The 23,949-nt window shown below is 47.6% G+C and overlaps 1 long non-coding RNA gene and 1 other non-coding gene across 2 annotated transcripts in view; one reads left to right on the forward strand and one right to left on the reverse strand.

Moving 5' to 3' along the window:
- The window catches only part of LOC111177760 (uncharacterized), a 37,132-nt gene extending 15,743 nt beyond the window's left edge, over positions 1–21,389 (reverse strand). The window contains exons 1-2 of the long non-coding RNA XR_016392067.1: positions 17,681–21,389; positions 17,348–17,498 (exon numbers count right to left, since the gene is read on the reverse strand). This is a non-coding gene — a long non-coding RNA (uncharacterized LOC111177760). The remainder of the gene's footprint in view (positions 1–17,347; positions 17,499–17,680) is intronic.
- Positions 19,238–19,344, forward strand: LOC115802798 (U6 spliceosomal RNA). The gene has a single exon (XR_004023346.1). It is a non-coding gene; the product is annotated as a U6 spliceosomal RNA (small nuclear RNA).
- Positions 21,390–23,949: the final 2,560 nt, after the last annotated feature.

Genomic DNA, 23,949 nt, shown 5'->3' on the forward strand with positions numbered 1-23,949 from the left:
CCTTTGGTAACCATAGTTTGTTTCCTATGTCTATGAGTCTCTTTCTGTTTTGTAAATAAGTTCATTTGTATCATATTTAAAATTCCACATATAAGTGATATATGGTATTTTTCTTTCTCTTTCTGACTTACTTCACTTAGCATGATAATCTCCAGGTCCATCCATGTTGCTGCAAATGGCATTATTTCATTCGTTTTTATGGCTGAGTAATGTTCCATTAAAGAAGATTTTATATATATATATATATGTGTGTGTGTGTGTGTGTGTGTGTGTGTGTATCTCCATTCTTCTTTATCCATTCAACATGATACTTTTATCTTTTCTCTTCTAATCCGTCTATCTCTTATTCTTTCTTCCTAATAGCTTTGTCTAGAACTTCCATTATTGTATGTTGACTGGTAGCAGTACAGTTGGATTCCGTATTTTTTTCCAGATTTTAAAAAGAATGCACTTAAAATCTCTTAAGTATGATTGGTTTAAGTTTTTGATATATCACCTTTACCAAGTTAAAAATGTCTTTCCTATATCCAGTTTGCTAAGTTATTGAACCATAAATAGGTAATGAACTTTATCAAATGCTTTTTCTTCACCAGTTGAGATACTTGTATGATTTTTGTCCTTTATTAATGAGGTGATTTCTGATGTTGAGCCAACCTGAAATTCCTGGGATAAACCCTACTTGATCAAAATAAATTTTTTTAAAATATAAAACTGGGTTATATGACTGGGTTAGTTAGCTGATACTTTATTTAGGATTTTTATATCTACATTATAGTTGAAACAAGCCTATTCTTTCATTAACTGCTTTGTCTTTACTGATTTTTGGAACCAAGATTACACTGGTTTCATAAAATGATCTGGGCAGCTTTTGCTCTTTTCTAGTCTTTTTGGAAAAACTTATAGAAGACAGGAATTAACAGTTCCTTGAAAGTTTGGTACAGCTCCAGAAGTTCATAAACTTTTTACTACCATGACTCCTCCAGCCTCATTGTTTTCTACTGTTTACCACATACTTTGAAAGATTTGGTTTAGATTAATAAGTGTACAAGTTTTTCTTTCCCTAGGTGGCTACATGCTGTAAAGTACACACAGCCCTTAAGAATGGTGCCACCACAAACTCAAGGTCATCCGCTTCAACTGGACTGTCAACGCTTTTACTCCCTGGAAGTTATAGGGTGGCATCCCTCAGCCCTGCCTCAAGTCTCCTCCTTAGCCCTCAGCTTTTACCTTGGAATAGATGACTCAGCCTCCTACTTTATTGAGCAAACGGGACCCCTAGAGACTAGCTCTCCTGACTCTCACCTACCTACTTACACTGACTGTATATCCACACCCAATCACACCTCTTTCCACCCATCTCAGAAAACGAGGTGTCCCTTCTTAAATCCAAGACAATTCCTATATGTGTGCTTCAAAACCCCATCCCTTTCTCCCAGGGACCTCACTCCTTTCGACATCCTCTCTCTCTCCTAAAATTTAAACCCTCCCTCCCTACAGGGCTCCTTCTCCTCAGACCAGCAACATAATTAAATCTCACCCATCGCCAAAAAATCCCTCCTTTGTGTGCTCTGGGGCAGGCATTCTCACGCACGGCAGGTGGGAGTGTAAATTGGCAAGATCATTCTGGGAAGCAATTTGGTAACCTGAATCAAAAGCCTGAAAAATATTTGCACCCTTTGTCCCAGTAATCCTACCTCCAGAAATCCATCTAAGGAAGTAATCAGAAATGCTGACAAGGAGAGATGTTTAAAAATGTTAATCTCACTGTTATTTTAACAGCAAAAATTGGAAACAATCTAAAGGTTCAACGATCGGGGATCAGTTAAATAAACTGTACTTAAATATAATGAAATTTCGTGCAGTCACTAAAAATATCATTTTTAAAGAAGAGTTGACATGGGGAACTGTTCATGAAGCAATGTTGTACGTGAAAACACCAGCATATAAAAAATATATACAGTGCGGTACTGATTTTGTTATATATAAAAATGGCTAACGCTTCTGGAATGTTAGCTATTACATACACCCTCTCCCTCAATCTTCACAACATTCCTCTACAGTTAATACTGTTATTCACGTTTTGTAGAGAAAGAAACCAACCAGAAAGAAAAACATCAATATCTATGGGGAGGAAGGTGGGTTACTGATGAATTTCATTTTCTTCATACTCTTTTGTACTTTCTAACTCTTTAACAAGGAGGTATTACTTTTTGTCAAACAGAAATACGGAATCATTCTTCTCCCTTCTGGTTTATATATGTGAGTAATGAACAATTTGAACAATCCAGAGAAAATGAAAACCCTCCTCCCACTACTGCTATTCCCACCACCAGAGACAGCCCACTGTGTACAGTCTGGCTGCTTTATATTTGCTTTTTTTTTTTTAATTTTTTGGGCTGCGTTGGGTGTTTGTTGTTGCTCGTGGGCTTCCTCTAGTTGTGGTGAGCAGGGGCTACTCTTCCTTGCAGTGCATGGGCTTCTCCTTGCGGTGGCTTCTCTTGTTGTGGAGAACAGGCTCTAGGCGCGGGGGCTTCAGTAGTTGCAGCACGCAGGCTCAGTAGTTGCGGCCCGTGGGCTCAGTAGTTGTGGTGCACAGGCTCAGTAGTTGTGGCACACGGGCTTAGTTACTTTGTAGCATGTGGGATCTTCCCGGACCAGGGCTCGAACCCATGTTCCCTGCATTGGCAGGTGGATTCTTAACCACTGCTCCACCAGGGAAGTCCCTATATTTGTTTTTTTTTGTTTGTTTTTTTTTTTTGTGGTACCGGGCCTTTCACTGTTGTGGCCTCTTCTGTTGCGGAGCACAGGCTCCGGAGGCGCAGGCTCAGCGGCCATGGCTCACGGGCCCAGCCGCTCCGCTACATGTGGGATCTTCCCGGACCGGGGCATGAACCTGTGTCCCCTGCATCGGCAGGCAGACTCTCAACCACTGCACCACCAGGGAAGCCCCCTATATTTGCTTTTAATTTATATTTGGCTTTGGTATTTATATTTGCTTTTCAAATGTGTACGTAGGCATATACACTTGAAAAAGCAAATGTGATCATCTTACCACATCAATACTTAAAACTCGACAATTTGAGTCCTTTCAATGGCTGCATTTTGGTTTCCACCCTGAAGGATGTCCAGGGCCCCTTTCTGTTGGAGCGGCCCATGTTTAATTTTGCCAAGTGGTGAACCATCTCTCTCTGTGTGTGCCTGGCCACCCCAAGAGCTCCTGGTTTGGGGTCTGGATAACCGAGTTCTTGTCCTATCTCTGCAATTTACTAGCTGTGCTACCAGAGGCTAATCCTTTTTCTCTCTGGGAGCCTGTTTCCCCATCCTTCAGGCTGGGTAACAGCTCTTGCCTTGCCCACTTTAAGGTGAAATTGTGACGCTCCAACTGGCTGATGGCAGTGCCTGGTTAAATGCTGCCCCCCAAGCAGTCCTCTTTGGACTCCTCCCTTCTGCCTCTCCTCCCCATTTGCCTGCAGCCTGAAGGATTCTTCAACTTGTCTTAAATAGAGAAGGGGGCCAGAGGGCCGCACGAAGGGAAGGGACATGGTCCCCAGACAAGCGCTAGAGGCCCAGAGGCTCAAGGCTGGCTTTTGGGCCCTCTCCAGCTCACTCAAGAGTCTTCTGACTGACATCGGCGGAGGAGGACTCTCCGGAGGCGGGAGCAAAAAAGAAATGCCTGGAGTGCAACGGCGTGTACCAGGGGAAAGCACTCGAGGGCTGAAAACGCTGCCCGCCTTCCACTTCCAAAGCGCATTTTAAAGGCTCTGCGAGAGCGAGCGGGTGCAGCGGCCAGGGCCTTCTTCCGCGGAACCGCCGCCCTCTGGTGGCGGCATGCAAATATTACAGCTGCTGTATAGGCCCCGCCTCCCCGTGCAGAGGCTGAGTTGCCACTCACATCCTGAAAGTAAGGGGCCCTTAGGGAGCTCTCAACGAAGACTAAAACCTGGCAGAAAGGGAAGCCAGGCCTGGGTGAACCAGGACTGGAACCTGGGACTCCAGATGCCCCACCCAATAGATGCTTACAACAGCTTCTAGTAATCGTTAAAGCAAAAGGCACCAGACAATGACAGATTTTATGCAGGCTACTGCAGTAGAGAGGAGGTTCATTAACGAGAACCCTCTCAAAGAAAAGGAAGGGGCGTGAGGTTTTAGAGAGCAGGTGAACCAGGGAGTCATGAACCAGTCTCGTGGGAATAGCAAGAAAGGATGTAGGCGGGTTGTTTTCTTGGAATATGCGAGAGCAAGGTGGTCCTGTTTCCCCAGAACTTAAAGAGGTGGGGGAATTTTTTCGTTCATTCGTTCTCCTATTACAGGACCTTTGTATCATTTCAAGTCTTTCTTTCTTTATTTTTGGCTGCGTTGGGTCTTCGTTGCGGTGCGTGGGCTTCTCATTGCAGTGGCTTCTCTTGCTACAGAGCACGGGCTCTAGGCACGCAGGCTCAGCAGTTGTGGCTCACGGAATGTAGAGCACAGGCTCAGTAGTTGTGGCGTACGGGCTTAGTTGCTCTGCAGCATGTGGTATCTTCCCGGACCAGGGCTCAAACCTGTGTCCCCTAGCGTTGGCAGGCGGATTCTTAACCGCTGCGCCACCAGGGAAGTCCCGGGAATTTCTTAATCATAGCTGCCTTTTGGGAGCACAGGGTTCAGATAAAGTTCAATGCTGTCATAATGGAGCAGGCTGCAGAATGGCCATTTGAGAGGTGAGGATAGTGAGGCCCAGGTCACACATCTGTGGGTTTCAGTGGTTGAGACAAGATTCCAACCTGCACGTACGAAGACAGCAAGGAGACCCCAACCCGAAGCTGAAAGTTCCCTCTAAGAGTAAAGTCATAAGTCATTGTCCAAGGTAGCAGCCCAGCCTGCAGCCGCAGAAATGGCTTGCTCGGTTGCGGCTTTCAGTTTGATGGAGCGTATCAGCGACGTGCTGGCATCACCCAGGAAAAGTGTTGGGATTTGCCAACACTTCTGGTAAGGCAGGGTGGTGGCCCTGAAGATACTGTGAAGCCCCCTAGTCAAGTCTAGGGAAGGACCAGAAACGGGGCAGTTCTGGGATTCAGCTACCACCTCTCTGTTAGCCAATCTGTCTGTCTGTCTCTCTCTCTGGCCCCCACTCTGTTTCTCTTCCTACCCAGCCTTCTTTCTCACCCACAATCTCTACTCCCCGGTAACTTCAACTGGCACCGGGCCACTTGCGGCCACCCCAGCCCCTGAGTCTACCCAACCTCCAGCCGTACAGCCCACCACGAACTGCAGCTTCCTTTGGGTCTTTTAAGACCCCTCCCCTGAGCCACCCTGTGTTTTCAAGCCAGGCCCCAAGTCACTGACTGCCCTGCCCGTGCCCTGCCAGGCCTCTGACAGGCAGCCCACCAGGGCGCCTCTGTTGCTCAGGGTTGGGTGGATGGGGTTACATGATCTGCTTCTTGCAGGGCCTTGGACAGGACAGCTGCCCTCAGAGGCGTCAGGAGTAGCTGCGTCCAGGTGGCTGAGGCTACAGTTTGGGAAGCCAGGATGGAAGTGTCATCCTCTTCAGGAACTTGAGCCCACTCATGGGTCCTGAGCTTCGCCTGCAGGAAGGTGCTGACTGAAGAAGGTGGTCTGAATGACCAGAGAGAAGAGGCCTGCAGTGTGACGAGCCCAGGCTGTGGTCCCAGCAGTACCTCTGGCCACACCCAGTTGCCCAGCCTCTTTGACAACCTTCTTCCTTCTTGGCATGAGGATTGCCCTTCTTGGCTAGGATTGCCCTAGCCCGATGCCACTAGCCACAAGAATCACCGCTGGCACAGGGGCCTGCTCACCAAGAGGGTTCCAAGCGTCCATTTGTCAATCCACGTGCTTTTTCTCCAGGAAAAGGAGACACCAGCAATAATGACTTGAAAGGATGATCCAATGAGCAGTTGAATTTCTCCTGGTAAATAATTCAGTTGGCTTCCTGATCTACAAATCAGCCTCTCTGAGTCAGCTGAAATGACCCTCTACTCAGTCTGACCAACTCGGAGACTGTGTCAGGCAGGGATCTTTCATTACAGGTGACAGGAACCCAATGTGGACAATCTAAAGGAAATGGGAACTAGATTAAGATGACCTGGCATGTGGCATGGAACCCCATGCTGGGCGGACAGCTGGACTGCAGGGATGCGTAGGGCCACCGCTCAGACTTCGCACAGCCTCGCCCCACTCGCCTGACACACCCTCTGCACATCACTGCTTCCACCTGCCCCAGGCTGCTTCTCACACCATTAACCCTCGGGGCAGGGTGGTCTGACCCAAGTCCAAACATCCTGAAAAAAAACGGGCTCTGATTGGCATGTTCACGTACCCACCCCCAACAATCAACTGCGCCCACTTCCCACTGAACAAAATGGCTTTCTATAATTGGGGAAGGTGATGGGGCGGGCACTGGAGGTAGGGGACAGCAGTGCTAGAATGAGTGCTTCTCTGGTGTGTCTTTGTTACCCCTCTGCTCTGGCCTTTCTTCTGCCATGAATGCCCTTACCATTCCCTCAACCCCTTTACCAGGCTGGCTCTGCCCTCCTTTGAGACTCAAGTTGGCTGTCACCTCCTCCTGGAAGCACCTACCCCTGCCCCACGGGTGCCCCTCATTTGTGCTCCCACAGCACCCTCCCTTCCTGCTTCCATTCCCGCCAGCTCATCCTAGCTCGTGAGTTACTTGAAGACTCGGCCATGTCTTATCCTCAGGGCCTGGGACACAGAGGAGGTTCAGGAAATGTTTCCTGAATAAACTGATACTGAGGGCTTGGATTCAGGAATGGGGGTGATTTTTCAGAAAGGCATCCCAGGATTTCCTTTCCAATTGTTTCTCACGTGATGCAGGGTATCACGTTCAATTTTTGAGTTTCAATTCCTGCTTCACCATATATTAGCTGGACAAGTTACCTAGCCTCCTAAGTTTCCTGACTCCCTCAGTTCCTCATCTGTAGAATGGGACCCAATGGTACCTACTTCAAAGGACTGTTGTGAGGGTTAAATTAGATACTGCTTAGCACAATTCCTGGGGCAACATACATACTCATTATTTTATTATTGCTTTTACTATCATCATATACCTCCCTCACTCTCCAGCCGCGCGGAGCCCTGTAGCTGTGCAGGGAGCAGGATGCCCCTCTCTCCAGCCCCTTACAATCCATAAACAATCATTACTCCATCAATAAAACAAAGGCTCAGACTGGAGCCTCACTGGACTTCTGTAACAAAGGTAGCATCATTCATATGTAAAATCTTTTGGAAAATATAGTAAAGAAAAATATCAAGCAGTCTAATACATTATATTTTGGTATACCTTTTCCAGTCTATTTTCTTATGAATGTTAAATGCAGTTTTAGTCATACTGCATATATACATATATATATTTGCTTTCTATTGTCCATAGTAGCGTCATATCCAACAACAGAAAAACCAAACAACACAATCCAAAAATGGGCAGAAGACCTAACTAGACATTTCTCCAAAGAAGACATACAGATGGCCAAGAGGCACATGAAAAGATGCTCAGCATTGCTAATTATTAGAGAAATGCAAATCAAAACTACAATGAGGTATCACCTAACACTGGGCAGAATGGCCAGCATTAAAAGTCTACAAAAAAAAAAAAAAAAAAGTCTACAAATAACAAATGCTGGAGAGGGCGTGGAGAAAGGGAACCCTCCTACACTGTTGGTGGGAATGTAAATTGGTGCAGCCACTATGGAAAACAGTATGGAGGTTCCTCAAAAAACTAAAAATAGAGCTGCCATATGATCCAGCAATCCCACTCCTGGGCATATACCCAGACAAAATTATAATTAGAAAACATACATGCACCCCTATGTTCATAGCAGCACTAATTACAATAGCCAAGATGTGGAAACAACCTAAACGTCCATGAATGGATAAAGAAGGTGTGGTATATATACACAATGGAATATTACTCAGCCATCAAAAAGAATGAAATAATGCCATTTGCAGCAACATGGATGGACCTAGAGATTATCAAACTAAGTGAAGTCAGAAAGAGAGAGACACAGTAGCATCATGTCATGCCCGCTACGTTGTTATAGATAATGCTGAAAACACCGTTTCCCAACTTTTCAAGAAAGATAACTTTTTTTAAGTTACAATCATGACCTTCCACAGAAACAAACTGAACACATTTAAAGATATTCTTTAACTCATTATTAACCAGGGACCCAGGAAGACGCTATAACCAATTCAAAGGCAAAAGTACGGATCAGGCACTTTTATAGAAACGTTTATGGGAATATTGAGATGAAGGTGTAAATGGAGTCAACACTGGCTTCTTGCACAGTGGGGAAGGAAGTCAACTGGACACCCGCTGGACTGAGTTTTTGCGGGTCCCTAAACATGTCTGCTGCTAGCTGGACTCATTCACTGTACCGTGAAAGGTTGCGACCCAAGAAAACCACACATAGTTGGATTGCTATTCAAGGAAGAAGCCATCATACAATCTCAGATATGAATATACCAGATCTAGCTGGCTAGGCTGCTCATGACTGCCAGGAGGAGACACTCACAGATCACTTATAAAAGTGGGGTAGAAAGGAAATCCACGCCATCAAGCGAGTTAAAAAACAATATGGGTGGTACAATCCCATTTTATAGTGATGCTAATATATGCTAAAATGTATATAGAAAAGTCTACAGGAATATATGCCAAACTGTTAACAGTCTATCTCTGGAAGGTGGAGTGATGAAGGATTTTTCATTACCTATGGGTTTGGGGTGGGGTTTTTTTTGCAATACTTGAATTATTTACAGTGGACCTGTATTACTTTTATAATTTTTAAAATAAGAAGGAAGATGGCAGTTTACATGCTACACATTAAGACTTTATGGATGCTTTCAGATATTCACTCACGCAATCTTCCTGAAAGAATTACTCAAATTACTTAAGTACCTATAGACTCCAACCCACTGAAACATAAGTAAAAATCAAGAATTTAAGGAAAGGGCTTCCATGGTGGTGCAGTGGTTGAGAGTCCGCCTGCCAATGCAGGGGACACGGGTTCGTGCCCCGGTCCGGGAAGATCCCACATGCCGCAGAGCGGCTGGGCCCGTGAGCCTTGGCCGCTGAGCCTGCGCGTCCGGAGCCTGCGCGTCCGGAGCCTGGGCTCCGCAACGGGAGAGGCCACAACAGTGAGAGGCCCGCGTGCCGCAAAAAAAAAAAAGAAAAAAAAAAGGAAATGCAGTGTGGCTGATTATATTTTTCAAGTTTGACCACACCAACATATGTATGTATGTAATGTGTATGTATGTGTACATGTTCGTGTACATGTATGTATGTATGTGAGCATCCCACTTGTTCATCTTATGTAATGATGTTGACATACTTCCATTCGATCTGGGTGGATCTTTATAACTGCCCCAACCAACAGGATGCAGCAGAAGTGACAATGAATCATTTCCAAGATTAGGTCATCCAATTATCGATAGTACGGCTTCCACCTGGATCTCTCTCGGGGGATGCTTGCCCTTGGAACTCAGCCCCTGTATTTCGAAGAAGTGTAGACTACACAAGAGGCTATGTGTGGAGTTCTGGTTAACAGCCCCAGTCAGGTCCCCAGCTGGGTGACAGCCAGCACTAACCATGGGCGGATGAACAAGACTTCAGATTATTAAGGCCAAGCTAGACACTCAAGCTTTTGAGTCTTCCTGCTGAGGCCTCCAACGTCACGGAGGAGAGACAGGCCATCCCTGCCATACCCTGTCTAAGCTCCTGATGCACAGAAACTGCAAGAGATAGTAAATGATTACTGTTTTAAGCCATTAAGGCTTTGGGGAGCAGTACATGCAGCCACAGTGACTGGAACATGAAGCATAGGCATAGAGAATTCAATATAAATATCATAAACATGGTTAAAATTTGAACGACGAATTCCCATTTCTGAAAAACGAAGACCTATATAGTTTTTAAAAAGAGAGAGATGATAATTGAGCCTTTAATGGAGAGGCATGGAAGTAGGGAGCTGGGAAACTTCTCACCTTACTTTGTAAGGGAAGAAAAAAATTATAGATTTTTCTTGAATTTGAGAGTTGGAGAAACATGGGTCCAAGAAAGTGTTTTATAATCTGGAAGGTGTTAACAGAATTAAAACAATAAGCTGTACACTTTCCAAATCACAGAACATAAAAAACAAATCATACATATCATAGAAGGCAAAAAACAAGAGAAACACAAAAAAGAGAAAGCATAGACCAAAACATGAAAATAAGACCAAACATGCCAGAATAAATATAAATGCATTATGCTCCTCTCCTAAAAGCCAAAGACCCTCCAACTGAGTTAACACAATTTCATTCCTACAACGCACCCATATTACTGTATATAAGATATAGCTAAATATACACCCTTTCCATCTGTGGCATCTGTGCATTAGGCAGACTCGCCTTCCAGACAGACCTCCTGCCAGTTCCACTCAGCTCCCTGCCTCTTAAGTCTCCAGATGGTTGTGGGCTAATGGCAGGGCCCAGGGCAGACAGAAGTGGCCACCTCAGGAAGCCATACCTTCGTGATAGGAGGAGCTACTCAGTTTTCTGGCTGGAACAACCCTGAACAGGGAGTGAGGGTCAAACATTCCCCCTACATGCTTCCTGTCTGAAGGTTCTAGGCCAGATTAGAGGGCAAAGCATTCTCAGGCCACCAACCATGCCATCATCTCGCCCAGCCCACTGGCACATCATTAGGGAAAATTCCTCCCGGACTCCTGCCAAGCATGTGCACTTTTTCTGAAAGGTTCTGAGTTTTTGTCTTTTCCTATGTCTTAATTAGCTTTCAAACTGGGAAGTTGGGAGATGGTCTATCTAGGAAAGTTGTTTGATGCCATCGTAAGTCTAAAGTCTTATTATCTTAGAAGACGCTTTTTAAAAACTGTCTATGAAACATCAGGTGCTGTGCCACGTGCTCAGAGCACAGTAATGAATAAAGCCTGGCCCCAGCCCTGGAGAGGCGCTCAAGGCCCGGGGAGGGGGCAGGGAGCAAGCAAGTACACAGCTAACGGAAGGTAGAAGGAAATAAGTGCTAAATATAGGTGCCGCGTGGCAGGGACAGGGAGGAAGGAGCACTTCACGCTGATGGAGGAATGGAGGAGGCTTTATGGAGAGTCTGCAGGGCCTCCCTCTGAGCCCACAACAGTAACTGTAAACGGAGGAAAGTACCCACATGCCCAAAGCGCAGTCAGCATTCAGAGCCTGCTCATCCTGGGGCAGCTGAGCCACTTGGAGGGGAAGGCGCCCTCCCCTGGGGTAGGGACGCTGTGACCCTCAGGAAGGGCGAGGGGAGGGGGCAGATGAAACGGGTCACATTGGGTTCAGGGGAAAGCAGTGGCCCAGGATGAGGCGTCATCATGCAGGAGACCCCAGCCCCGAGGACTTAAAGGTTTCTGACATTACCTAAGGTGAAATATTGCTAACGGTCAGGGGGTGAGTTGTGGGCATTTTCTCAGTCCCAGCTTGGAGGGGAGGCAGAAACGAGACAGGGGGCTGGTGGGGTCCAGCCCCAGGAAACATGAGTGGGGGTCTCAGCTAAAAGGGGGGGAAGGGGACCAGCATTTATTAAGTCCCTCCTCGGGGCCAGGCACTACAGAGTATTAGCTTATCTAATCTTTGTTAACTCTGCAAATACTTACTGAGCACCTACTCTGTGCCAAGCACTGTTTTAGGCACTGGGGATACAGTGGTAAACAAAACTCATGCTCTTCGTGAACAAATAAACAAATATTTGACATAATTTCAGTGATAAATACCTATCACCAGTATTAAGTATTATGAAGAAAAATAAAGGGGAAAGGAATAAAAGGAGGTGCCATTGTCAAGAAGTGGTCAGGGAGGCCTCCTGGAGAAGGTAACATCTGAGCAGCGACCCGACTTGGCAAGAGAAAGAGCCTTACAGCATTCAGGGAGGCTTCCCCAGTCTAGAGAGGAAGAAACAAACCTCAGAGAAGTGCAGTGGCTTTCCCTAGCTTACAAAGCTCCTAAGACTCCTCTAGGGGAAGGTATGCGATTCTAGGCTTAGGTGATGTACTGAGAGCCAGCACCTGACCCTCAGACCCTCCATTCACAGGCAGCTGTAGTTACAGACCCTTAGACCAACCCACTTGGTAAGAAGTCAGCCCATGGGTTCTTGCACTTTATTTCTCCCCCGCCTCCCTCCTCCACCTCCTTCTCCTTCTTGCTTTTACAACATTTCATTATAAATAAACACACAAAGGTTCAATTCAATGACTAATTATAGGAAGAACACCTGAGTAACCAGTGCCCAAGTGAATAAAATACTTAGCTGCCATCACAGAAGCCTTCACGTGTTCCTTTCCATTTTCTTGTCATTCATGGTAACCCCTTCCTTGCTTTCCGTATCATTTTTTACAATCTATTTTTGCGTCCCTAAACAATAGTTTAGTTTTGCCTAATTTTGAAATTTATAGAAGTGGTAAATTTTGTATGTATTCTTTTTGTCTTACTTCTTTCACTCAATATCATGTTTGTAAGATTCATCCATGTGGCCGGGTATACCTGTTTGGTAGAGCTGCCATACCAAAGAAACACAGACTGGCTGGCTTAAACAAAAGAAATTTTTCTCACAGTTCTAGAGGCTAGAAGTCCAAGATCAAGGTGTCAGCAGGGTTGGTTCGTTCTGAGGGCTATGAGGTTCATTCTGAGCAGACCTGAGGGCTCTGCTTCAGGTCTCCTTGGCTTGTCCATAGATGGCTGTCTTCTCCCTGAGTCTTCATATTATCTTCCCTCTGTATGTGTCTGTGTCCAAATTTCCTCTTCCTGTAAGGACATCAGCTATACTGGATGAGGGCCCACCCATATGACCTCATTTTAATTAATTACCTATGTAATTAAATATGGTCACACTCTGAAGTATAGGGGTTAGGGCTTCCACATTTGAATTTGGTAGGGTAGGGGAGCTACAGTTGAGCCTAACACTGGATGTAACTCTGGTTCACTCACTTCCATCACTGCGTGGTCATCTATTGCATGAATACACCGCAATGTATTTATCCATTCTGCTGTTGATGGGTACTTGAGTTGTTTCCAGTTTGGGGGCCATTACAAATAATGATGCTTTGAATATTCCCTTTACCTGTAACTTGGTGCAAGTGTGCATGAGTTTCTTTAGGGTTTACAACTAGAAATGGATCAACTGGCTCACAGGGTAAGTTTATCTTCAATTTTAGAAGGCATGTGGACAATTTTTCAAAGTGGCTGTACCAGTTTCTTCTTAGCCCAGCCATACAGCCTCACATCTCACTGCTCTACTCCTCACCAGCACTTGGTGTCATCAGGCCTGCCAGGGTTAATGGTGGGGTAGTTTATTTTACATTTCCCTGATGACTGATGGGGTTAAGTACATTTTCACACTGGCCATCTCTAGCTGCCATTCTGCGAAGTGCCTGTTCAAGTCTTTCGCCAGTTTTTCTATTATCTTTTTAATTTTTGAATCTCTTCACTTTCTGCACTCATGGCAATTTTATTTTATTATCGTTTATTTTAAGGGCATAGTATTAACTTTCCTGCCACTTGACCTTGGTCAGTACAATCTGATTCACCCTGAAATTTTTTGATAACTTTTATCTCAGAAAACAAGTGTTAGAGGTTTAATCTCTTTCTTCCCAGAAGCCCCTGGGCTTCCTATGCAAACATTCCAACTCTCCCCCTTCAACTTTCTACCTCCAAACGTGGATAGAGTCTCACCCCAAGTCACAACATCTCCTGCTGCCTGACCTGCTGCTATGCCACCCACATAGGATGTGATAATTGAAGGAGATCATGTGCAACGTCCAGCGTGATCCCTGGAACTCTGTATGCTGGTAGGGACTATTACTTTCCTTCCCCTTCTTGATGCTCTGCAGAAAGGAAAAGCACCAGCTAAGAGTAACAATTACTGCCACCTGATTGCCAGGTCGTTATGCCAAGGACTGCTATCTGCCCATTCATTGCCATTCTCTTCCTCTTATTTACAGATTTTATTCAGGGAAGTAGCATGCACCCTTTGCCTTTGCTGCCTTCCTGACACCTGGAACTTGGAGCTCCTGCAGCCATCTTGGACCATGAGTTGTTGCCTTAAAGGATAAAAGATCTTGCCTGGCTGTGTGACAAAGTGGAGCCATCAGACCAGACTTTGAAAGACAATTTGTTTCACGCAAGAGAGAAATTAGCCTCTGTCGTCTTAAAGTCACTGTTATTTGGTTTTCTATTATATGAGGCACAACCTAATCCTGATACTTAGCGAAAACACACGTTTTCAGTTAATTATAAACATCTGTTTGCTGGAGCTAAGTTTTCCTGCTTCCATTAAAATCGTTTTTCTGATCAGTAAATTCTAACGTATTTAAATATCCACACTCAATTTATATTTTTCAAATAGCCCATTGGATAAGTATTTCATACTGATACGAGTAACTGAGATACAGTGCCTTAAGTAGCTATAAAATTAGGTACTCCCTATGATAGGAAGTATTCCTTACTCCCTAAGAAGTTGTCTTGTTTATGACAGCTACATGTAGGTAAATGTCAGGATACTCAGGAGGCAATGAATTCATTCTTTTTGAATGGAATTAGCAGCTAGTATTCACAGAGAACTTCCCGTGCAAGTTAGCCAGGCTGCATCCTGTTCAAAGTGAGGCTCTCAAGCTTGCTTCCTACTGTCCGTGACTGGAACGTGATAAACATATGGGTCACTGTCAGACAGCAGGTTAATGTGTTTGGTCATGGAACCATTATTAAAATGGGGAGTGGGGTACACACCCACACACACACCCCTACACAATAAGGAGGCGGCTGCGTGGGACGTAGGAGCAAACACTGAGGATTCCGACTGTAAGGCCTTATATGGTTCACTTTTTCTGAGCCTCAGTTCCCTCATCTGAAAACGGGGGCTTATCACATGGGTGTATTGTGAGGATTAAATGAGAAAACACATATAAAATGCTGGCATAAAGGAAGCACTCAATAAATGTTAAATAAAGTGGGTTTGTTTTTATTTTGAATCTGTCAACGGGCTAACTGGGGTCGAAGACCAATCTGTCACTTCAGTAGAAGGCCTTACTCCCAACTCCAGCCATGCAAGTCACCCTCCACCCAGGCCCCAGAGCAAGAGTCTGCTGAAGCTGTAACCCTGACAGCCCCAGGGTGGGTTCCAGGGCCCCTCAGCTCCCAAAGGCAACAACACTCCGCATCACCAAATCCTAGAAGAGCTGGATGTAAGTACAGATTAAGTTTCCATTTTTACTTAAAGATCCTAACTTCTGGACGTTTATTTTGGGGATGACAATGGTGGATTAGGCTACTTTAAGATGTTATAAGTTGAAGTCTTTCCTTCCCTTGGCTGCTAAAGTTTAATTCGGTCTAATTATTTCACGTGGCATCAACTATAATGGTTTCATAATTTCTAGTATATTAAGCACTTAATATGTTGTGTCATTTGAAATCACATATTAAATTCAGCAAAGTACATTTTAATGAGAGTTAAGTGGTGTGAAAATATTAACACAATGTGATGGTTCATCTTGGTGCTCATACTTTGTAGTTCTGTCCCTGATGCACAAATGCCTCACTCACCAGGTAAGGGAAGCACTTAACTGCCTGGGGCTCAGATGGGTGTCTGACCAGACAATATTCCTACCTTTTGCTGTACAGCACTTTACAGTGGGATCTGTCATTGGGCCTCACGACCCTGTAGAGCAAGCAGGGAAATCCTTACTTCCATTTTAGAGATGAGGAAACTGAGGCTCATCCCTGGGACATCACACGACTCTTCTTGGCTCAAAGCCATTGCAGCTTCTCCCCTGCTCCACAGCTGCTATCAGAGTAACCTGGGGGGTGAGTAATGTCTGGACTGGTGCAGCGAGGATTTGGAAGGGGTATCACACTTCTCCAACCCTGTAACCCTAGAGAGAGAAACTGACAGAGCCACAGAGAAGCTGGTCAGCTCTGTACTTGGACTTGGCAATTCTTTTTGAACACTCTCTCAGAGTGTACGAAAATCACAGTGAAGCCTTAAGATAGCAACAACTCAAAATAATAAGAATTTGAGGCAGCAAAGAGAGAGATTTGAGAGAGAGCTTCCTAGAACCCTTCAAACTGTATTACCATATTCCTTCTGGGTACAAAGTTAGCACTTGGAGTCAGAGAGATCCGAGAGCAAATTCCACTGTCACTGATTAGCTGCATCGCCTTACCTCTCTAGCCTTAGGTTTTCCCCATCAACAAATCAGGAATAATAAACTCCCCTGTGCTTATCTCTCAGAGCCATTAAAATGAAACAGTACATCATAAGATCCTGTGCTGATCTTAAAGGGCAGGGACTCATACTAAGCTGAGTGAACAGGAGTTAGTTAGTCTATGTGGTGTCCCTTCCCAGCAAGGTAACTGCAATTTTTTTTTTTTTTTTTACTTTTATTTATTTTTGGCTGCATTGGGTCTTCGTTGCTGCGCTCGGGCTTCCTCTAGTTACGGGGAGCGGGGGCTACTCTTCTCTGTGGTGCGCAGGCTTCTCATTGCAGTGGCTTCTCTTGCTGCGGAGCACGGGCTCTAGAGCGCAGGCTCAGTAGTCGTGACTCACGGGCTCTAGAGCGCAGGCTCAGTAGCTGTGGCACACGGGCTTAGTTGCTCCGAGGCATGTGGGATCTTCCCGGACCAGGGCTCGAACCGTGTTCCCAGCATTGGCAGGCAGATTCTTAACCACTACATTACCAGGGAAGTCCGTAACTGCAATTTTAACCAGGGCCTTTGGTAACTCAAACCCAAACGACTGAAAACAGTGCCCATAGTAGCTCAGTAAAGGAGGAAAAAAAAAAAAAAAAGACCTATGAAAAAAATTCCATTGTAGCTAAAACAGTCACCGTAGTAGCTAAAAAAAAAAAAGGAAACGGAGCCGTCTCATGCTCCGCCCCCCCCGCCTCCTCCTTGCTGGGCCTTCAGGGCTCAGGAGAAGGCGATGTATGGTTCAGCAGGTCCCAGACCCTAGGTCCACAACAGCCCCTGTGGACTGTTTCTGGGATCCTCTATGCCCTAAGGATGACCACCATGCTGTACTCTTCTAAAGCAGAAAACAAAACCAGTGTTGGATTTTAACATCTTGCTAATTATAGTCTTGAAAAAGTTCATCATTTACCCAGTTACAAAAATCACAGCCAGTCAAAGTTGACAGAAATGTTACAGATCGTCAGTAGGGCGCTTTCCTCACTTGGCAGAAGATAAAACAGGACCAGAGAGGTCCAGGGAGTTGGTCAAGGTCACAAAGACAGGTGCAGGGAGGAATGGGAACTAAAATTCAGATCTCTCACCTCTATACCACAACTGCTCAATAAGAAAAAACAAACAGAAAACCCACCTGGCTCAAAATTACACAAGCTCAAGTAGCCACAAACAGCAAACAACCTGGTCCATCTCCTGCTGGTTTCCGCAGTAAGGCAGTTATGAACCCACAAGATGTACCTGTCACCATGACACGTGTGCGCATCGACTGTGTCGAAAAGGCTCTCCTAAACAAATGAAGAAAAACGTGGATGCTAGTTGAAGATTAGCATCATCTCCCATCAACGCTAATACGCTTTTTAGTTATTTGCAATTCTCTTTGTAAATCTGAGGGAAACATCATTGCCCAAATTAGCTCTTTTCACTCAATAAAGGCCATATTAGCATTCTGAGGTTTGTGTTTGCTTACCGCTTATTTAGAGAGAAGTCAGATGAGAAGTTGGGCTGCCTGCACCTGATTTCCATTTCACTGAAGACAGGTGAGGGGAGGAGCTCCGAAGTCCCCAAAGGCCAGGCCAGGTGCTCCCTGGCTGGAGCTGAGATGGGTTCACAGTACGGAGCCAGACCTCAGCCTGGAGGACCAATTACCTCCACAGTGTCGCCTCCCCTGAAGGACTGGCCCAGATGGGTGAAACTGACTCAAGTGACTCCAAGGTCTTCCTCTGCCTGAAACTCTCTGTCCTGTCCTCTCAGGGCTACATCCCTATCATCAAGTGATAACTCAACTGTCCCCTCCCTCCTGTCTACCCACTGAAGTGGGCTTCATTCCCCAGCCATGCTCTATACCGCATGTTCTTTCTAGTCTGTCTCTGCACTGAGAATGCTCCCCCCACTTGCTGGAATGGAAGCTCCATGACCCCTGCTGCCCCAGCGCTCACGTCATGGGTGCTCTACAGTTGGTGAAGAAATGAAGGCAGGAATGAAAGTCTGAGCTGACAAGACCTTGGGAGTATTGCTTAAGAGGAAAAGGGCAGACTACGCTCCTGGTCCCAAATGTTTTCTCTCTCGAGTTCCACTGTGAAGAGGAAAATATCAGTCTTTGAAACCAGACTTGCATCCAAATCCCAACTTCTTTCACCACTGGCAAGATAATTTTGGCCTTGATAGTTTAACCAACTAGGGGCTCAGTTTTCTAACATGCAAACTGGCGGGGGAGGGCACTGACCAGGTTAGATGCCTGCCCCAGGACTGGATCAAAGGGTGGTGACCTTTCCCAAACCGCCACCACTCCCGAGTCACTCTATGCAAAGCCTGGGCCCCAAAGAGGACACCCTCCCTCTTCCCCTTGGCTTCAAGTGGCGACGGTCCTGAGAGTCCCGAGGGAAGCAGCGGCAAGTCACTGCCGCTCCGGCGCTGGCGCCCACGTCCGCCCCGGCCCAGCCCCTTCCGGTTCACGGTCGGCTGCTCCAGCTCTCGCGGGGGTCACGCACGGGTCTCAACCCGACCATCGGTTCGCAAGCGTTTCGGGGTACCGGACCGTACTCCTGTGGGGACCTCATTGGCACCACGGGCCCTCGTCCCAAAAAAGCATTCTCGCCCCGCACACGCCGTCACGCCTAGTTGGCGTTCCACAGCGTTGCCAACATTCCCCTCCGCCGCGCTGGTAAGACCCCAGGCCGACCCTTGCGCGCTCAGCCCGGCCGGCGCGGAAGAGGCGCGCGAGCACCGCGCACCACGTGACCGAGCGTGTCTCCCAGCGCCGTCCGCTAGGCGCGCACAGGTCGGGCGGGCAGAGGGCCAATTTCCCATGGTCCCTTCATTTGCATATAGAATGTAAGAAGGTTATGGAGACTATTAAATTTAACTTGGCCGTAATCACAAAGACATGAGAGTTGTGTGATACAAAAGGTCAAAACGTCTTGTATACTGTGAAATTTTTTTTAAAAAGGGCCACAGTGTAATCACCATAAACGTAAAAGTTTTTATATTCTTAGCTTTATAAACGTCGCGAGAAGCAAGTATTATTGTGCTCGCTTCGGCAGCACATATACTAAAATTGGAACGATACAGAGAAGATTAGCATGGCCCCTGCGCAAGGATGACACGCAAATTCGTGAAGCGTTCCATATTTTTGTCCCTGAGTTTACCAGGTGCACAGTTTGCACGTTGATGCAAACACTTTACACATACAGGTTCTACTTTTTGTTTGACACAAAGGAAACTGTAGTCCCTGGAGATGGAGTAAAAGTGTGGGCAGTCAGATTCATCGCTTATGCTGTGCTTTTCACATCTGGCTCTCGGGCCCCAGTCTTCAACCTTTCAAATCTTGCTTCTGCTTCCCTCTGCATTATCCTGAGTTCTACTGTACCTTACACTTAAGGAAATGGCCTTGCCAAAGTTGATCCGTTTCATGTCCAAAACATAACAGGACCTTAGTGCTACCATAAACATAAGTTGTACTATACCAGGAACTTGGAACAAGACTGACTCCTCATGCTGCCTCTGAATCTTAAAAAAATAAAGTAATAATAATGCACACTCCTTACTGAACATCCATGGGCCAGGGCCTTCACCGGTATCTCATTTTAATATTCCTGACAGCCCTACCTTGTGGGTATTACTGCCACCATTTCACAGGAGACACTGAGAGGTAAAGCCACCTGGGCACGATCACTTACAAAGTGGCTGAAACAAGACCTAATAAGACCTTTAGAGGCACAGACCCTGAAAAGACCCAGGTTCTGCCCCCAGGTAATTCAATTGCAAAAAGCAGTCCTAATGAGTAAGATGAGAAGGGAAAAAAGGCCAACAAAGTTCAGATTTCCTGTGATGTGTTTGTCAGCGTCTTTTGAGGTACCAATTTCTTTCCAGGGGAAAAATGTTGGTGCATATGCTTTGCTGGTGCCCGAGCACGCGCGTAGTCCGCCTGGCGGTCTCTGCAGCCGCTGCGAGCCAGGTTGGTCTGTCTCCAGCGGCCGCACCGCTCCCAGGCTCTGTGCTCTCTTTAGTCAAGGCACACGGACAGTCTCGGAGCCTCAGGGCCGCCCCAGGGCAGCGGCGGGCCCTCTCCCGCCGGGCGCTCGGAGCTGCCGAGCAGCGTACCATCAAGGATCCATTTCTGTTCTCTTCAGTGGAGATGAAATGATCCTTTCCAGGTAACAGCCGAGAATAGGGATCCGTGGGACCTCTCGTTGCGCCTCCTCAGCTCACGGCCTCCAGTTTATGGAGTTAGAGGACAATCTTTGGCTTTCTTTTCTCCCCCCAAAGATGTCTGGTTCCTTGGAGGCCACTTGGATAATTGGGTGAGTAGTTTTAGAGGTCACTTTCTGGGATGTCCAACGAGGAAATGACCGGTGGTGGTTTGGCTCTCTCTCCTTCTAAAGAAACTCGTCATCCTTCGTCCCTCTTCTTGGCATAACCCTGGTCTCAGAGCAAAAACTAGAAAAGACACAAGCAATTCCTAGTGCTGTAAAAGCCAAAGACCTAGCTGACTTTCAGGGCTCTGCACAGTTCTATGAAGTAGGTATCCTTTGCCCACTCATGTTATAGATGAGGAAGCTGAGGCACAGAGAGATTCAACAACTTGCCCAACCAATGTCACACAACTAGTCAGTGGCAGAGAAGGGACTGAGACACAGGAAATCTGGCTGTAGAGTCTGTGCTCTTAACCAAACACTATGCTCCCTGTGGGGGCATAGAGTGGGACTTGAGGCTGTTTAGAATTAATGCAAAGAATATGCAGGCCCAGTTCTGCTTTTGTTGGTGGTCTAAATTCAAGGACAGGTCACATTTTTGTCACATTTTTGTAAAGGATCAAGGCTAGACTTTAGATCAGGGTAGCTGGGAATGGGTGGACAAGTGTGTGCCCCGTGACCTTGCAAAATTAGAGGGAGTGAAGGAGCACCCTCTTCGGGATGCAGTGGCAAAAGGAAGAAAGCTTTCCTGTTCTAGGTTGACAATCCCTCACCTGACACCTGCCCCCCCAAGACTAATCCTATTGATGAAGGATATTCTGAGCAGTAAGCCTGTGTTTAATTAACTATGCAAATGAGCTTAACTGCTTCCTGGTAGCTGCTATCCAGAAGCACCTAGGGATTCCTTCCCCCAGAAATTTCCAGCACCCAGATAAACAACAAAGTTGGAACCTATTTATCTAGACATCTGTTGAGTACCTGCGATGCTTTGGGCCCTGTGTTGGAGGTTACAAGGAAGGGCAAGATGTGGCCCCGATTGCCAAGGCACTTACAGCCTATGAGAAATGGAAACACCAAGGATAACTCAGGGAGGTGGGCACTCTATTAGCTTCATTAACCAAGTGCCACAGGAACACAGAGGTTACTCCCAGGAATCCAGAGATCTTCCAGGTGTTTCTTGCCGACACATTACACTGAACCGCAGAGGAAACGAAGGTGGGCATCGACCTACTGGTTTCTCCCAGGTGAGTGAAAAAGCAAGCAGCTTGGCGCTGTTTCCATCTGCTCCTCCAGCTTCACTCAGTTTATCACCCTGGATTTGCTGGGACAGGTGAAGATAGACATCACCTGCCCCAACAAGCCTCCCCAGAGCCTTCCTCTGCTGAAAAAGGAGTGGGAGGTTGAAGAGGCATGTTTACCTCGTTCTTCACCCCCAGACCTCGGACTCCAGAGCCCGACCTCCTTGGGTACCACCGGGAGCCGAGGTTAGGAACAAACACCACGGAAGAACAGCCAGCTCCCCATTCCCCAAGCCCCACTTTTTCTCCCTAAGACAAGGCTCCCTAGTCTGGGGTCTTCGGACGCTGGCTGTAATGCCTAAAATGTGTCGCAAGGTGGCAACGTTGTGGCGATGAAAAGACTAAAAATCCTGGGTTTTTTTTTCAAAGCATATTTTCCCTATTAATGTTTCATTTAACTTAATTAGAATCTGGTAAACTAATTAAAGTAGCTACGAGCCCCGCAATCAGCAATAATTCGTATAATTATTGATAATTACATCCATACCAATCGTTTGGTTATTAACATTTGAGGGGTACAAACAACTTCTGAGAGGAGTCGGAGCCCAGGAGGGTTTTTGCGAGAGCTTTCTGGGTCGCATCCACCTACACTTCCAATCCAAAGAGATTCTGGTCCAGGTGGGTCCGCCTGGCCCCAGCTGCCTACAGCTCTTTTCCCCACTTTGTGGAATTAGAAAAGGAAAGGTGAAAATGAATGTTTGCCAGCATCCTCTGTGTGGGCCGCGGCGACGCAGTAACTTCCTGCCTGGATAGTAACTGTTGATCCCATTTTACAGAGAAAGTGCCAGTTCCTAAGAAGCGGTTCCGCCCAGCGGAGAAAGGCGCTTTACTCTCCCAACCCGCGCTCCCCGCCGGGTCCTAGCTCCGCTCGTCCCTGGCACTCCCTAGGGACGCATGTCTCTCTCTGGACCTCAGTTTCACCTTTGGTAAAGTGAAGGACTGATCTGGTTGGTTCCACCCATAGGAAAAGTTCCCGCTCCCTGGAGGGTCCCTTTCGGGAGATCGCGCGTCCGAGGCGAGTTCATCCGTCAGCGACACCTCACAGTTTACCCGGCCATTTTCTCAGTCCCCTCTGGGTCTAGCCCTCGGAATAACCTGGGACACGAGGGCTCCGAGCCCCAGCGCAGGGTGCTCGGGGGCCTGTCTTCCTGCCTCAATCGCGCGGCGGGTCTCCCCGCCTGTGCCCCTTCCCGGAGGCCCCGAGCGCGCCCTTGCTCGCCAGCTCCGCCCCGGGCCCCCCGGACGACCCGCCACGAAACTTCCCCACCGGCGCAGCCGAGGGCTCCCGGGCCCCTGCTGCTTGCCCGGCGGCTGGGCACAGAACGCCCGCCTCCAGGGTCTCTGCCGGGCCGCCCGGGGACGCGCAGTGAGAGACCTGGGGTATCGGAGGGCAGGGTCGTCGGGGCGCGCGGGTCCAGGCTGCGGAGTGATGCCCTGCGCTTGCTTCCTCCCAGAGCGCGTCCACGAGCCGCCGGGGACGGAGGCCTGAATATTATTTTAGAGGCCGAGAAGAGGCCTAGGAAGACTTACGGGCAAGACACGGCACCTCTGCTAGTCAGGTAAGGAGGGGAAATTTGATACCAAATGATTCCCGGGACCGTGCGCTTTCCCACACTCTCCTCCCCCTCCAAAAAGCGCGTTGCCGTTTCCATCATTTATCTGTAGCCCAAGAAGCGGGTGCCCTGTGGAAACTGAGGCCGAAGGGGGAGGCACGTGGCGAGGTAAGGCCTCGGCAACCGCGGCCGTCCCCCCCGGATTCCAGCGGCCGGCGTATCTCACCTTCCTCCTTGGGCTCCTCGACGTCCGCAAACCCAGTGGGACTAAAATGGACGGAACGTCAAAAACCGCCAGGGCTCCCTCCGTTCAGCTAGCGGCGAGGCAGGCGGGAGCGCATCTGCGCACAAGCTGCGAGTCCCCCGCGTCCTTTCCAGGCCTGCCGGGCCCAGGCCCACCACTCTTACCTCGCCCCCGCCCCGCCCCGCCCCGCCCCAAAGCTCCAGGGCCTGGCGGACAGTACCCACGCCTCCTGGCAGTTCTGGTTGAACCTGGGATTCCCGGCAGGGCCCGATTCGGTCTCTGAGCGCCCCGGAGGTGGCTTCTCCGGTAGGGCAGACGTGGAAATGGGCACGAGTAAACTCTCGGCCCCTGCGAGCGCTGGAGGGAAGAGTCAGAGACCTTGCAGTAGTTCTCATTCTCCGCCGAGGCCCAAGGGAGCGGGGCGGGGGTGGCCTTTGGGGCAAGCTGGG

Source organism: Delphinapterus leucas, chromosome 2, assembly GCF_059928025.1.
Source record: "Delphinapterus leucas isolate spDelLeu-1000000601 "Yukka" chromosome 2, BTC_Dleu_Yukka2, whole genome shotgun sequence".
In the NCBI taxonomy this organism is placed as follows: domain Eukaryota; kingdom Metazoa; phylum Chordata; class Mammalia; order Artiodactyla; family Monodontidae; genus Delphinapterus; species Delphinapterus leucas.